The 12,208-nt window shown below is 50.1% G+C and overlaps 1 protein-coding gene across 2 annotated transcripts in view; it reads right to left on the bottom strand.

The window, feature by feature from the left end:
- Positions 1–11,227, bottom strand: part of NCKAP5L (NCK associated protein 5 like) — a 38,821-nt gene extending 27,594 nt beyond the window's left edge. For both annotated transcript variants that reach the window (XM_054591134.1, XM_054591133.1), the window contains exon 1: positions 11,124–11,227. The gene's annotated coding sequence lies outside the window, so the exon portion shown is untranslated. The remainder of the gene's footprint in view (positions 1–11,123) is intronic.
- Positions 11,228–12,208: the final 981 nt, after the last annotated feature.

Below are 12,208 nucleotides of genomic sequence, written 5' to 3'. Positions count from 1 at the left end.
CTGGCTTATCACTTCTCCACTCTCCTCAGACTTCTGGCTTATCACCTCTTGTTTCCCTTTGGTGTATCCATCCTTTTGGGATGAAAGCCAGCAGAGGGAAAACCCGTCAAATCTCCTGCCACCACCCTCCCAGTGCCATCAAAATCTCTGCATCTCTGCCTGGTACAGCAGGCGGGCTGCCCTCTTCCCGGCAAGGTGGTCCTTCCTGCCCGGACCCTTCCCGTGTGTCTTCGTTAGTGACCCCCTGGAAGGAACCTTCCCATCTACCTTTAAAACACCTCAGGTGTCTTTCATCTTAATAATTTCCCCCTGACATTTCCCCAGATTCTGCCCTCTTCTGTCTCTCACGGCCAAACTTCTCAAGAAACAAACAAACAAACCCATCTTCCTTTCTCGCCTCCCCCTCAGCCTGGTCCTACTTCAGCAGCAACTGCGACAATGCTAAACCCAAACAATATTTTTCAGTCTCCAACACCTTCTCAGGCACAAGTACCTCTGGTGGCCACTTCTTCCTGGACTTTTTTTTTTTTAACATAGCTTTGAGCCACAGTTCATATCCCATACAACTAAGCCAATTAAAGCAAACAATTCAGTGGTTTGTAGTATGTCCACAGGTATACGCAATCATGACCGGTCAATTTTAGAACATTTTCATTACCCTTTAGTTAGTATCCTCTCCCCCAACCTTAGGCAACCAATAATCAATTTTCTGTCTCTATAGAGTTCCCTATTCTGGACATTTCATACGAATGGAACCATAAAATAAGGGTCCTTTTGTAACTGGCTTCTTTCACTTCATTCTCTTTTATGGTCGAACGGTATCTCATTGTATGACCACGCCACAATTTGTTTGTCCACTTGGGTTGTTTCCATTTTTTGGCTATTATCAATAATGCTGCTTTGAGCATTCCCGTTCACGTTTTTGTGTGGATGTATGTTTTCATTTCTCTTGAGAATGTACCTAGGAGTGGAACTGCTGGGTCATATGGTAACTTTAGGTTTAACTTTGAGGAATTGTCAACCTGTCTTCCAAATGGATACACCATTTTACAATCCCACCAATAGTATATGACGCTTCCAATTTCTCCACATCCTCACCACGTGTTATTGTCTGATTTTCTGACCCACCATTCCGGTAAGTGTGAAGTGATATCTCACTATGGTTTTGATCTCCATTTCCCCGATGTTGAGCTCCTTTTCATGTGCTTATTGGCCATTTGTAGATCTTTCTCGGAGAAATGCCTATTTAGATATTTTGCCCATATTTAAATTGGGTTATATGTCTTTTTATTATAGAGTTGTAAGAATTCTTTCTATATTCTGAATCTAAGTTCCTTATCAGATATACGATTTGCAGATACTTTCTCCCATTCTGTAGGTTGTCTTTTCACTTTCTTGATGACTTTTCACTGCGTCCTGGATGACTCCCCTTGTCTATTATGGTTGCCCATCCTGGCCTAGCCCATCTTCTACCTCTATTTCTGTGTGTGTGCACGCGTGTGTGTGTGTGCGTGTGTGTGTATTTTATTCTTTTTAAACAGACATAGCAGCACGTTCTCATTCTTCTACAACTTTCTTTAGCAGAACCATTTTTAAAAATGAAACCACAGACTTTATTCAGATCTTACCAGTTTTTCCACTGATGTTCCATCCCAACACGCAATCCAGGATCCCACATGGTACTAAATCACTATGTCTCCTTAGTGACCTACAATTCATGACAAGTTCTAGTCTTTGTCTTTTATGACCATGACACTTTGGAAGGGAACTGGTCAGTATTTTGTAGAATGTTACCTAATTTGGGTTTGTTTTCTCCAATTAGATTGAGGTTATGGATGTTTGAAAAGAATACCATAGAGGTGATATGGCCTTCTGAGTGCATTATATCAGGGGTCATACGTGACATTAACTTTGATTGCTTGGTCAGGTGGTGTCTACTAGTAGGTTTGTCCACCGTAAAATTACTATTTTTTCCTTTGGTAATTAATATTTGGGGAGCAATATTTTATGACCATGCACATATCCGTTTCCACTGAAATTTTCAGTGGCTTACTTGCAACATTTGATACAGTGTTCTAATGATAATTTTCCATTTCCCTCCTTCCCTGTACGTTTATTAACTGGAAGTTTTCTGTAAGGAAGAGCTGTTCTTTCATTCCCATTTATTTACTTAATTACATATTTACATTAGTATGAGCTCATGGACATTAATTTTAATATTTGGATAATTCAATATTATCGTCACTTATCTCATTGCTTAAATTTCAGCTTTGGCCAATGAGGATTCTTTTGGGTTAGCTCTTATAGCTTTTTAACACGCCTCTAATCTCCATTTTAAAAAATTCATTTTTTACCATTTGCTTATTTTCTGGCACAATAAGTTGTTCCAGGTTTATCTTGTATTTTCCCTGCCACAATTGCTTCTTTTTTAAAATTGATATTTAGAGAGAGAGAGAAAGGGAAGGAGGAAGGGAGGGGGGAGAGAGAGGGAGAAACATCTCAATAAGTGGATTTGTTGTTCCACTTATCTATGCTCTCACTGGTTGATTCTTGTATGTGCCCTGACTGGGGATCAAACCTGCAACCTTGATGTATGGGGTCAGCACTCTAACCAACTGAGATACATGGCCAGGGCCACTATCGCTTTACTGGAGCTCGACCAGAGCAACCTTCTTTCTAAAACTGTAAATCTGATTGGTTCCCTCCCTCTTCAAATCTCCCCATGACCTCCTACAACATTGGACAGATCAAAGCCCTCAACACGACTCTGGCAGCGCTGCCCTCATCTGGCCCGGTCTGGCCCCAGAGCAATTCTTCTGAAAAGCTGACCTGGACTGACAGGGCCCACACTGATGTTTATTCTTAAAGTGCCTCCTGCAGATCAATATTTGAAACTGTAATGTGTCCTGTGTTCTAGGACTCCCCTGTGAGGAAGAGGGGATTTGCCACGCTGTTAGAAGCGGGGCTCCCTGAGGAGGGACCCTGACTGTATCTCTGTACTCCCTCCACGCTCCCTGCCAGCACACTGCTCCTGTCCATGAGGCCTCGAGCCTGGTGACCTGTTTCATTCCAGGCAGAAAAAGACCAGAAAGAAAAGACGGTGAGAATATACACGGGGCTCATCAGGTTCCCCAAAAGACCCTCGACTGTCTCCTGCCCAAATGGCTTTGAGGGCCCACTGACAAACCATACAGGGAGGTGAACAAGGGACATTTTCATATTTGTCCCTAACATTGATATGACCTTTTCTAAGCTCTCAACCCATTCCCAGGCCTCAGTGACTCCCTCTGGCAAATGAGACTAACTTATTCAATCTAGAGATATTTCCGGACAGACCACTCAGTATGAGGCATATGCTGGGTACTAGGGGGCAGTTCAGATATGGGTCAACTCTTAGACTCCTTGGAGCTTTCAGTCAGTAGGGAACATAAGCCAAGCAGGGTAAACAGCTGTACTGTGAAAGGCGTTCTACATAAGTCTTGGAGAACTTGAAAAATCAGGAGAGAAATATTAAGCTGAAGCTTTAAGAGTTTTTCAGAGCTTGAAGCATCAAGTAAACTGAGACTTCATAGATATGGGTAGGACTTAGGTACAAGGAAAAGGGAAGGGGGTCATTCCAGTCAGAAGAAAGTGCATAAACAGAAATAAGGAGGCAGGAATCCCTCAGTGTGAAGGGAAGCAGAATGACTCAGTGCAGCTGGATCAAAGGGCATCTGAAGGTGTTTCCTGGTCCCCTGGCCCAGGAAGCTCCTCTCTTATCCCCTGACTGAATAAGAGTCAGCATCTTTTCAATATCCCGGGCGTAACCAGAGACATAAACTAGGTCCCACAGGAGGACCAGAGGCAGAGAGGCTCCGGGAAGCGATAGCAGAGCTGACTGCTGGAATGCCAGCTATCTGCTCTCAGATGCAGGAGAAAAAGGGTCTGGGAGGCTGCGTAGCCTGTTGGCTCTCAGGTGGTACCAGCAGGCCCAGGAAAGGTGGGCATCTGTCCTCCAACCCACATGCTCAGCACCAGTGTTCACGCCCTCAAGCTTCATATCCTGGCCTCTTTCTTCAAAGGGAACAGGCAGGCTGTGGCTGGCCAAGAGCCCCCTGTGTCCAGGGAGCTCAGGATTGGCTCAGTGGGCACCATTTGGCCAGGGCCCAGAAGTGACCTCCTATGCTGCCAGCTGCGCTCTGGGAGGAAGAACTAGCTCTAGTTCACCCACAAGCCTCCACTGGGCTCTGTTCTTGTTGTGTCCACAAATGGGAAGAGGCTTCCCAGATTCCAGTTCAGGTTTGGCCATACTGCATGACCCAGGTGAAGCCTAGAAACCCTCTAGGACTCAGCTTTCCTATCTGTAAAATGGGCTGAGCTCTGATTCCCCTCCCCCTGCAGGACATAGAAGAAAAAGATGAGATCATGTCTGGAAATGAACTACAACTGAAAAGGCAGGTCTCCTTGTGTGGGGTAGGGCAGTGGGAGTGAGGAGCTCAGCAGGGCCTTTGGGGAGCAACCATTGGCTTTGATGTTGCCTTCCTCCTCCAGGGCCTACCCTCTTCCCAGGAAAACAGGAGGTGGGGTAGTGGAGAGGAAGGGACAGCAAAGCCAAGAGCTTTAACCTTTTCCTAGCTCCAGGGACAGGAAGTGAGGTGCTGTCTACAGAGGAAGTAAGAAGCAAACACCCCCCCAGCTTCCCCTCAGCCTACAGTGGAAAGGAAGGCCCACGGCTGGGGAAAAGAAGGCTGGGGCAGGGGCGGGGAGCAGGCATTGTCAACACCATCTGGTGGAGAAGGGGTTTCACATCTTGGACACAATAAAACTCAAGAGCACAGACTGGGGGAGGGGGAAGAAGAGAAGCCATTGAAGTCAAGTTCAAAAACCCAGCTTTCCAGGTCACATGGTGCCACATCTGCAGTTCTGGCCCCGGGCTCCTGCCCTGCTTCACCCTCTACCCCAAGGTGGGCCAGGTCTGATTACTCACTCTTACAGTCTATGTCCTCTCTTTGCAGCCTTCATCACAGCTGTAATTCTAAAACTGTTTAATTATTTGATTAATATGGGCTTTTTTTGATGGGCACTTTACCTCCCGAGTCTAGCGCAGCACCCAGCACATAGTTAAGTGCTGACTGAATGAGTGCGCTGACCACTGCTGGAGAATTTCTTGGGCTGCTTTCGGCTTACCCCTTGCACCTGAGTGAGATCCAGTATATGAAGATGAATGAACCCTGCTCATGGCCTGGGGTCTCCTGGGGGACCACGGGGTGAGTGGTAAAGGTCAGAAAGTGACAGAGATGCCAGAAGAAATCTGTGCACACCCAGATATTGCCAACAGGTAAGGCGACAGAGGAAGATAGTGTATGCTATATGCTGTCCTTTGGGTAAGAAGAAAAAAAAAGAATACATATTTGTATTTGTTTTTGTGTAAAGAAACTCTTGAGGGATATGTAAGAAACGAACGCATGATTTATCTGTGGAGGGAGAAAGGAGTGGAGGTGGCAGCAAGGTTTCTCAGTGCCTGGCTTTTGGTATCATTCTGATTTTTGCACTAGATAAAAAAAAAAAATCTAGTTAAATAATAAAATCAGACTTTTTAAAAATGTTAGAACAAATAACCATGTGAGCAGGTGATTTCTACAGCCTCCCATCTGGGGCTGTCTATTCTGTTCCCCCATTAGAAAGCAGGAACCGGGCCCCTGGAACAGAAGAGGGTAAGAAGGTCTGGCTTGATGAGTGGGAGACTCTGGCCAAGGGATGTCCGCGTCTCCACTCCCTTTCTTCCCAGAAATTTCTCCTTGGGCTAGAAGAGAGGCCCTCCCACTCCAGACTGTGGTGTGGCCCCCAACTATTCACAAGTTGATCAGGGCCACTTCTGATTGGTAAGAGCCCTTTCCAGGTTTCTGGGAAGGGGGTGAAGAGAATCTGGCCAAGGGCAGGGGCAGACGTGGGAGGCTGAGCAAGGTGAGAGTTTGGGGCAGGAGGGGGTAAAGCTGGGTGACTCCTGAATAGGCCTGGGGCTGCGCAGGCAGGTTCTGGGGGTGTCTCAACAGATCCTCACACAAAAGGGTCAATTACAGCCCCCACTCAAGCTAGCTGGGGGTGAACAGCCCCTGGGAACTATAGCGGCTGAGAACCCTGGGGCCACACCCAGGATTCCAGGGACCCTCACAATCCTGTTCAGGAAAAGCCTCATTATTCCCCTACCTGGAGAGTTTTTAGGGAGGGACAACTGAGAAGGCAGACCAATGCCCCAGGCAGCACCCTGCAGGCAACGCCCTGAAGGCAAAGCAGGGGCTGCAGAACTCAGTTGTCTCTCCTTTACAAATATCTATACATTAACAAAACAAAACAACAAAAAACACTTATTGAGGACTGAAGAATTCCCAGAGCTCAAAGACCAAATAGAAGGTTTAGAGAGCTGTGCCTGACTGCGCTCTTCTCAGAGACTGCTGGATTTTTAGAAATCAGTAATAACAGCAATGGTAATTCACCTTAATAACAGCCTGGCCTTCTCGGGCCTCTTTCATCTGTGTAACTCCCAGAGCTGAGAAAACGGTAATTACCGAGCAGGTGCCACACCCCAATGATGATGTGTTATTAATCCATCAGCACAGCCTGGGAAACTGAGGCCCAGGGAAAAGGATTTTTCCTCACACAGAGCTAAGGATGCCAGGGCCCCGGGCAGTGAAGAAATGAAGGTGCCAGCTCCTTAGCTGTTGTGTTTTGAGAGCATACTCAAGGGTACTCCTTCCAGAGTCAGCCAGATCTTGGTCCCTAAACATATGTCTCAAGCTCCCTCCCCAGGCTGCAGCAGGGCTTGGTGGTAGCCCTGGCTGGGAGCCAGGGCCTCTGATCTTAAGCCCATATACCCCACTCTCCCCAAGTTCTGCAAAGCAGGCTGACAGCTGCTTTGAGCAGCTCTGCCATCTGCAATGGGAGCAGACACCATAGTGTAAGTGAGGGCTCCGCCCTCCAAACCATCCCATGCCACAGGCAATAATAAAGGGAGCGGTTGGGGGCATCCTGCAACTGGGTGCGTGGGTCAGTTCAAGAACCCATCACGAAGTAGGGAGACTGCTTCTTGGGAAACTGAGCCCGTTTCTGCAGCCCCCTTTCATCTGTGGCACTGATCTTAGAATAATGAGATCCTATAGCAAGGCCTATTCGGGCTGATCATCCTGCAGAAAACTGCAGAGGAGGTCCAGCTGGCCTGTGCCCTCCAAAAGGCAGGGGAGGGTGGGCAAAGAGTCATAAAACACCAAAGATCTTTTCTCATGGTAGCCACAAAGGGAAGCGGTGAAGGCTCAAATGAGAACGTAAGGGTAAAGGCATCATCTGTGCAGATCTATCCACAGCCTGTATGTGCCTGGTCCTGTGAGAGATGCTGGGGACAGATGCAATCTCAGCTCCAGGAAAACCATAATTGCCAAGCCAGGCAGCAACCAATGACCTTGTCCTCTAACTTTCCAGAGCAGGACCTGGGGAAAAGTACTAAGGATGTTAGAAGGGATTTGGAGTTGTTTTACTTCCACATATTAGACAGCTGACTGGAGCCTCTGGGGGAGGTTCCAGAAATAATACTCTGCCCCTCCTAGGTCCCAGCTTTCCATAATCTCAGGTTCAAGAACTGCTGTCTCTGTTTTAAATTCATCAGCCAGGCTTCCTCATGCACCAGAAACTAAGGCAGAATGGTTCTGTGGAAAACACTTGACCCTAAGTCAGGAGCCGTGCCTGACATTCATCACTGTATGAATCACTTTCCCCTCTGGACTCCAGTTTCCCCATTTTAAACAGGAGGGCGTTGGACTAGCCTGTTTCTAGGATTCCTTCCAGCCTATGATTCTAAGTTGTTTTGATGTGGTGGCGAATCCCAGATTGATTTACATAAATTTGCATGTTCAATCAGAAACCCCAAACTCTGAGTATAGAAAATCCAATCAGTCCATTAGTGCAGCTGCAGGAGCCTGCCAAGTTTGGGTGAGGACTGCCACAGCCGACAGTGGTGGTGAATCGGGGGAGGAGCCAGAGGAAGCACGGGCAGGAAGCAGCATTTGTTCTGATAGTTCTGGTGACCCAGGGCTGATGGGGCTTGAGACTCCACTTCAGCTAGCAAACAAGGGTCCTTTCTCCTCCTGCTTCTAAAGAGGTCTCTGGCTGGCCAGCATCAGCCACACCCCAAGAGAGAACAGCAGCTTCTGCCTAGCAACAGCTGCATCCTCCACTCTGACAGGGACTCCACCATTACCCACTTGCTGGGAAACTGACCTCCCTGGGAGCTTCCATTCTCCCTTCCAGGGCCTCCTAGCAGCCAGAAAGATTTCCTTGGGATGTACCTTAAATACCTCCTACCGCAGCTTCACTCCCATGGGTAGCAGGGCCCATGGGGGCTGGCACAGGGAAGGGCAATGCAGGAGAATGTGCCCCTCATCCAACCAATCCCAAGGCCCCTCTAACTACTACTTCTCCTTCAACATCCCACTCAGCACCTGGGATACCAAGGATGAAAACAAACAAGGAGAACTTGAAGGCCTTTGGCTCTTGGGCTAGAGAGCAAGTCCCAACCTGGGGAGCCTGACTCCTGAGAAAGCCCTAATCCCTGAGGGAAGGAGGCTGGGAAAGGTGGGGTAGGGGCGGCCTGCCTCTGCAGCTGCTGGGCTAGCATGTCAGGGACTGGGAGGCTGGCTGGGCTGGGTGAGGGCAGCAGGGAAGATTCCTTAGCCCCTTGACTGGGAGCTGGGGTGTGAGTGCAGAGGTGAGGTGAGTAGGGCAGGAAATAGAATGGGCAACAACAGTGTGCCCTCCTTGTCTTCTTCCAATAAGAGGGCAGATGAGTGTGCTGTGCTCTCTGGCCCTGATCCTAAAACAAGTCCCAACAGCTGAGATGAAAACTGTCTCTTGGGAATCTGCTTACCCTGCTGGTCTTTGGCTGCCTCCTCCTTTCTCAACCCCTCCCCACAGGCCCAACTCAAAGACTGGCCCACCAGGCCAGGATGTCTCACCAGAGGCCTTGAAGGGTGGGCCAAACCCCAGGCAGCAAGAGTTCACAGCTCAAGGCACCAGGTGTGAGTAGGACAAAGGCTACTCTTAGGCAGGATAAGGGAGTCTACTCCCCTCCATCCAAGGTTCTAATCCCAAGTAACTGTGAGATTTAGAACCACTTCACCCAACACCTCCTTTTCCATCCTGCCAGAGCACGTTTCTCCCTCTAGATTCACTAATCAGGGGAACCACACAGTATCAAAAGTGGAAGGAAATGTTAGAGCTCTCTAATCTAATTGGTGAATTTTATGGGTAGGGTAAGCTGGCCCAGAGAGGCAAACTGTCTTGTCCAAGGTCACACAGCAAGCTAGGAAGCTCAGGGACCAGAGCTTCTGACTCAGTCCACAGTGACAATGGCTTGGTCCTCAGGCATGTTGGGCTCTACCTGCCTCTCCAGGTTCTCACACTCTCCCAAAGGGCTGAGTGGGACAGAGATGATGGAGAGCCCACACCACCTCAGACATAGACCACACACTCTGAAAACAAAGTTGAGCCCTGGTTGGTGTGGCTCAGTGGACTGAGCACCAGCGTACGAACCAGGTTGCTGGTTGATTCCCAGTCAAGGTACATGCCTAGGTTGTGGGCCAGGTCCCCAGTTGAGGGTATGCGAGAGGCAACTGATGGATGTTTCTATTGCACATTGATGTTTCTCTCCCTCTTTCTCCTTCCCTTCCCTCTCTCAAGATAAGTAAAATCTTTCAAAAAAACAACCCCCGCCCAAGAAAAAAACCAGAGTTGAACTATTTGTGAATCTCCCCAGATAGGAATACTTGTATTCCTTTGACGCAGGAAGTACAACAACCCAGTTTGTTCTGAGAGAGACAAGGGGCCAATTTGGAAAGTGAGTTTTGTGTCTCCCTTCTTGCCAGACAAGGAGACTCAGAGTCAGCTGGCATAATGTCTTGCAAGAGAGGGTCAGCAACAATGTGACTGGGCTAGGTCCATTATCCCCAAAAGTACTGATCACACAATGGTTAGGCACTGACCCTCTCTTTACTGTCCCTCAGGACCATCCCTGTCCCAGGTATCTGCTTCCAACCACTACCTCTGGCAGACAACTGTGCTTAGAGAGGAGGACCTGTGGGAGACAGAGAGGAGTAGAGAGGGAATAAGAGGAACTGCCTTTTTAGCCCTGGGAAATTCCTCAGCTTAAGACCCCTAGCTCCTCAGGAAGGACAGCATTTAAAAGGTAGCTGGACAGGCTGACTGGATAGTGCTGACACGCCTGGAAAACCAGGCCTGCGGGAGGTGAGGGCCCTCTGTACCCTTGGGGCAGTGCCAGGGCTGTATCCCACCTTGGGCCCAGGATAAGGAGATGGCGTCTGGGGTTCGGACAGCCGCTGTCCTGGTCGGGCTAGGCCAGGGGAGTGTCGGGCACGGATAAATTCTCGGCATTCTTCTGGCACCGCAGCCAGGACCCAGAGTCTTTTCTGCAGGCGCTGCCCTGGCCCCATTCCCTTCCCAGCCCTTCTTCCTCCCTCAGCCTCTCTTTAGTGTTCAGTCCACCGAGCTCCCCTCCTCCTATCCGCAGACCCTCAAAACCCCAACGGGTCGTTCCTAGAGCCCCAGATCTCTCTGCCTCTCCGCCCCCCCTACCCCCTGTCTCCCACGCCCTACTGCCCCAGGCCAAGGGAACTGCTAAGTGCGAAGAGGAGCCCGGGGCTCTTCTCCGCGCCTGCGCTTCTGGAAGAGCCTCCCCTACCGCAACAACCGGGCACCGCTAAGCGGTACCCGGACGGTGGGATGCGGGTGGGGTAGAGCGTGCAGCTGGGGCAAGGTCAGTGCCTTCAAAGAGGGAGGGAGACCGGCCCCCGGAACATCCCCTCTCCCGAAAGTTTCCCTTCCGGGGCCACGGAGTGTGCGCGAGGATGGCGCGGGGGGCGGGAGGGGGTGGGGTAGGGGTGGACAGAGTCCCAGCCGGACCCTTGGGGGAGAGTGCGGCGGGGGGAGGCAGGCAGCGAGGTCCCGGCAGGAAGCCGCGCGCCCCCTCCGAACCAAGGCTTACACGAGAGCCTTATCCTTTACAATCCTCACCCCCAGCCCGAGGCTTACGAACCCCTACCACTCGCCGCCCTTTAAATGCCAAATAGGCCACAACTCACCGAAATCAGGTGTTCAGTTGGGCCAGGGTAGGCTGGATCTGCCGGGTCCATGGCCGAGGATCCGGGGCGAGGGGCAGAGAAGGGGGGTGCTGGGGCCGCCTCTTGATGTCAAGGCTTTAAAGGGGCCGGAGAGCTCCGCCCCTCGCCCAGGTCCCGCCTCCCTTCTCCCACACAGCCAATCCACTTTCACCCTGGATGCACGCTCCACCCAGCTCCTCCAGATGTTCCCAGGACGAGAGCTAAGTCTGCCCCGCCGGCGCGCGCCGCTTCCGCCCCAGAGGAAGGGCTGCCCCTCCCCCCTAACAGAGAAGCGCTCTCCCCAGGCCGGGCGGGGTCGGGCCTGGTAAACCTCCCCAGTGCTCAGGGTACGGGACCTCAGACTGGACCGAGCTAGGTGAAATTGGGGGCATATTTAGCACAGAAAACTAAGTAGGTCCGCGCGGACCCACAGGCATGCATGTGTGCTTCTGTGAGGCTGGCTGTGCACGTGTCTATGTGGTTGTGAGCGTCCGTGTTCGCAATTCGCTTTCCCGCATACGTGTTACGAGTAAATCTATGGGAAGACTCTTGAGTGCCTCCTTGGCCTTAAATGCTCTCGCTTCCCTTTTCTTCCTTCGGGGTGGGGTCCTCCCAGTAATATGGAGAACTGGGCGCTGGGAACAGACTCCGCTCCTCTCCAGAAAAATGCTGTCCCCGATTCCTCACTGATACAGGAGGAGGGAAGCCTGAGAAGAAAAATCATAAAACCTTGTTCTCAGCTACTTGCTATCTCAGTGGGGATGAGTCCCTTCCCTGTTGAACTAACTAGGCACGTGCTTAAAAGAGGAAAAGCAAATAGCCCACCTAGGCCCTTGAGGGCCTCAGAGCTCCCATCAATTCTATTCTCATTGGTCCTTGGATGAACAACTATTTGCCCTCCCTCGGGATACCACATAATCTTCATAATCTGCACTGTACTGACTGTCAGGGAAATGCAAGTTCTGAACTGGGTTCTGCAAGGAAATACAAAGGGATCCCTAGCCACAGTCTCTGTCCATTTTATTTAAATTACTTCTGTTGCAGGATGTATCAGGGGTGTTTAACCT

Source organism: Pteronotus mesoamericanus, unplaced genomic scaffold (assembly GCF_021234165.1).
Source record: "Pteronotus mesoamericanus isolate MK-2021 breed Mesoamerican mustached bat unplaced genomic scaffold, CSHL_Meso_final scaffold_21, whole genome shotgun sequence".
NCBI lineage: Eukaryota > Metazoa > Chordata > Mammalia > Chiroptera > Mormoopidae > Pteronotus > Pteronotus mesoamericanus.
This window is presented reverse-complemented; position numbering and strand designations above follow the sequence as displayed.